The following is a 4,982-nucleotide window of genomic DNA, read 5'->3' as shown; positions in this document are numbered from 1 at the left end:
GACACAAAGAGAACTTAGGTACTCAAAATTTATGGAACGATCATGTTTAGGTAGCGTAAGTGTTTTTAAATCCTATATGATTATGTTTCCCACTAATGATTGAATACAAGAAAAGATATGTCACAATGTAGATCAAACATTTTCATGCACTATTATTGTCAAGAATGCCACTCTCTTTGATTCATCATCTAGTCATTAAACTTCAATATTCAAAGTGCATACCACCCCACTGTAAACATTCATTTCCCAAACTTGACCATTTGAAATACTATAAAACCTTCCTTGGATAGTTTTGAGTTACTAGATAAATAGAGGCTCCAATGTGATCAACATTACTACTTTTAAAGAAGTTCAAACTTATAGAGAGCTACCTTAATTTGTTTTGTTTCAACTTAGCTGATGGAGATATGTCCTTCACCATTACTTACCCCACACCCCATTTTAAGCTAAAAAGATGACCACAACTACACATCTAATCGTTACACTAATCATATCCTTTCACAAGGTTGAATATAAAATTGTGTAAGGCTACTATTTGTGTTCTTGCTATTCGAATGAGACCTATGGCATCTCAATTTTCCAAGTTTCATACATTCTATGTTGTACAAACACCTTGTATAGAGTAGATTAAGTTGGGAACAACATTTATGGATTACACTTGGGTTTTCTCTCTTTATGATTTGGAGATGTTCTTTTTCCACTACAAAATATAAAATGCTAGTGCTTAGAAGCTTTTAAGACAATCATAAGTGAGTGTAATGTCTAAACTTTTTAGTAGAGTTAGATAAAGCCCCTTTTGGCATGTGTTTCTCAATTTTTCAAATTTTTTAGAAAATACACTCAAAGAATGGTTCTACCCTATGACAATAGTAACTCCATGGTCAACAAAGATATAATAGCCTTCTAGCTTGCCATATGAATATTGAATATGGATGCTTACCTCCTTTATAAGCCACTCCAAATTAGCTTTTATAGCCTTTCAACTTCAGTTTTTGTATTTTTTGGAATACCTTATATCTAGGCGTCAATTTTTTCACCAACTTTTAGTGTTCTTTAACATCTATTCAATTGCTCTTTAAACTTAGGGTAACACAAAGGTTACTAACATGAGACAACTAATGAAATCATAAACTAGAAAATATGACTTATTTATGCATATTTGTGTATATAAGTAGGATTGGTGAGCTCATAAAAATGAGTCATTTATATTAACTATGTCGTATATGACATCACTGCTCTAGGAACCAAATGAGAGTTTTAGCTCAAGAAAGCTGAGAGAGAGAGAGAGAGAGAGAGAGAGAGAGAGAGAGAGAGAGAGAGAGATCCTCCTACCTTTATGTTTCAGGTTTGAAGGTGATGGGCATCAACACTATTCTTTCTCGTCTAAGCGGCTTACAAGTTTGGGATTCACTTTCAAACATACACTTGAAAATGCATATGATGATATCATACAATGCCTTAGAGAGAAGAACTTATTGCAAACTTTTGTTCCTTAACATATGCTATATATACACCTCTCTCTCTCTCTCTCTCTCTCTCTCTCTCTCTCTCTCTCTCTCTCTCTCTCTCTCTCTCTCTCTCTCTCTCTCTCTCTCTCTCTCTCTCTCTCTCTCTCTCTCTCTCTCTCTCTCGCTCTCTCTCTCTCTCTCATTGTTGCAAATAATTAGGTACTTCGTGCCCAGATTCTTTATGATGCTTCACACCAATGGTAAACATTGCATAGGAGCCTTTTACTAAGATGAAGATCACATCATTCAAAATTTTGTAGCAAGATAAAGATTATATATTTCAAACCAAATGTATGAAATACATGGTGAAGAGAGGATATTGTTACCTACAAAACTAATTGAGAACACCATGTAATAAGGACTAAAAAGTAAAAATAGGGTGTAGGTGTTAGAGGACAACCTCAATTGTTATCCTATTCACACCATGTAGGTAATACCTGATTTGTAGCAAAAGACATGGTGACTTGTAGTAGAATGTGTTGCCTTTGCATATCTCGATATAGTGAGATTAGATTGCCACTTCGTATGCAAAAAACTAACGTCAAACTAAGAAAAGTGTGAGTGTGTGACTTAAGGTGTTCATAGAATTTAGATTTGTGAAGGCAAGGGAGGTAAAAGAGAAAATCTCCTTTCCAAAGGATGTCTTTTGAACAAGTGGTTAAGTTATTAAGGAGGCAATTGCATTAGATTGGAGGAAGGAAGATGAAAAATTAAATCTATACTAATATTAAGTTGGGGAGGAGTAGGGGACATGTGTCGGCCTCTCCCACCCTCCCACATGCCTTCCTCCCATATGCCACGTGTTGGCATCTGAGCTACCCATGCATGTCTTCTCTAGATAGGGTGCTTTGCGAGCATCCTATAGGCACACCATCGTAGTTTTGAGGAGGGGCACCTATAAGATGAAGGGTCATGATGATGAGAGGACTTGAGCTCTATACTCAACCTGCAATGATTTCAAATTCAAAAAAAGGTGCAAATACAAAACTTTGAATTGAATTTATGTTTTCGCACATTTACTTTGCATTTCAATATGTTACTACCATAATATATGCAAGTTCAAAATTTTGAATTTACATTTTCAAAGAAAAATTGGCAATATGTATATAATATTACCTTATATAAATATTTGTATATGTGTTAATATGTATGTAATATATATACATAAATATACATTTATATGTAAATAATGCATATACATTATATATATATATATATATATATATATATATATATATATATATATATATATATATATATATATATATATATATATATATATATATATATATATATATATATATAGTATGCATTACACACACACATATAAATATTCATATATATATCAATATACATATATAATATTTATACACAATATAGACATTAATATATCAATAGTATATATACATAATATCTATATGGTATATGTGCATATAATATAATATTTATATTTGTAAATATTAATATATATACATCTTGATAGTACACGTGTGTGTGTGTGTGTGTGTGTGTGTGTGTGTGTGTGTGTGTGTGTGTGTGTGTGTGTGTGTGTGTGTGTGTGTGTGTGTGTGTGTGTGTGTGTGTGTGTGTGTGTGTGTGTGTGTGTGTGTGTGTGTGTGTGTGTGTGTGTGTGTGTGTGTGTGTGTGTGTGTGTGTGTGTGTGTGTGTGTGTGTGTGTGTGTGTGTGTGTGTGTGTGTGTGTGTGTGTGTGTGTTGCCACCTAGTAAATATATTATATTATATGTATATATAGTATATACACCCCTATGTGTCTATATGCTAAATGGAATGTAGTTGGGTGAGTCTACATGCCAAACCACAATCATTGTACGCCTAAACATGTGCATGCATAAATACACATGTGCACATGCATACACATGCACACATACATAAACAACACACATGCATGTGCATGCACGTATGCATGCATACATAAACACACACACACACACACACACACACACACACCTCTCTCTCTCTCTCTCTCTCTCTCTCTCTCTCTCTCTCTCTCTCTCTCTCTCTCTCTCTCTCTCTCTCTCTCTCTCTCTCTCTCTCTCTCTCTCTCTCTCTCTCTCTCTCTCTCTCTCTCTCTCTCTCTCTCTCTCTCTCTCTCAACATCATATGTCTTATATGCTGAGATTAGATGCTAGCCTCCTCTTTGCTTTGCTACATCAATTATCTACATCATTATTGTGGGGACACAAAGAAATTACTTAAGACAAAGGGGGTGCATGCATCAATGTATTCATATATGTCACATTACATTGCCAAAACCCTCATTATTTCCCCTCAAATGCCTAGCCCAATAACTTGAATCCTAATTCCTACTATACCTCTTGGCTTAAAAAACTAATTGTCCCCCAAAACTAATCCCATATTATACAATCCTAATGTTGTCCCTCAAACCTAATCCTAATCCAACTACCTCATCATCTAAACATAATGACATGCCCAAAACCCTAATTGATATGTCATACCAAATATCCTAATCTTGCATCCCCTCTTCAACCCCCACCCAAAAATAATAAATCTTACCCTATCACTCATAAGGAAGTTATGCACACTCATGAATGCACACAAATGTATACATGTGTGTGCACAATTGAGCATGCCTACGTGCACACACACACACACTCTCTCTCTCTCTCTCTCTCTCTCTCTCTCTCTCTCTCTCTCTCTCTCTCTCTCTCTCTCTCTCTCTCTCTCTCTCTCTCTCTCTCTCTCTCTCTCTCTCTCTCTCTCTCTCTCTCTCTCTCTCTCTCTCTCAAATATTAAGTCTTATCCCTTTGGCCCCTATTGACATCCATGATTCACCATCTCCCCAAACTAAACACCCTACTAAAAACCGTAACTAACTTATCACCATAAACACTCTAATTCAACACCTAATCCAAATTTAATCCTACCAAGCCACATATTCTCCCCCAATACCTAGCTTCCCCCCTTAAAAACCCTAATAATATATCCCCTTAAGTGTTTAAAGAATGTAAATGAATGATATACATTCATTTTGTTGGAAGAGAAAAGTGTCTAGCATGCTTTGAACTTCAGTGTAAAGTGCCGCTAGAACATCATCTCAAAGCTTTAAGAGAACCTAAGTGTACAGATTTTGAGAAAGAAAATATATCAGAAAATATAGAACCCTCCTTTGAATCATGAAGTATCAAATGAAAGGTAGAGCCCAAGTGGAAGCACAAAAGCAGAATCAAGAGCAAAGCAAGAGCTACGGTGGATGGAACAAGAGAGCAAGAGAGCAAGAGAGAGAGATACTGTATGTAGGAACTCCAATAGTTATAATGTGTGACCTGATCTTCCTTTATTCAATAGTCACTAAAAAATAAAGAATAAAGTGACAGTGATGGGCATTCACCACTTGCAATACACAAGTATGCGGTCACAATGTGTATTACCAAATATAGGATTACATAGGCACATGCACCTTTACCCCCCAACAACCTCCTACTTAAAGGCAAA

Source organism: Lygodium microphyllum, chromosome 19 (assembly GCF_053477565.2).
Source record: "Lygodium microphyllum isolate KBCC chromosome 19, Lygodium_microphyllum_v1.1.10, whole genome shotgun sequence".
NCBI classification, from domain to species: Eukaryota; Viridiplantae; Streptophyta; class Polypodiopsida; order Schizaeales; family Lygodiaceae; genus Lygodium; species Lygodium microphyllum.
This window is presented reverse-complemented; position numbering follows the sequence as displayed.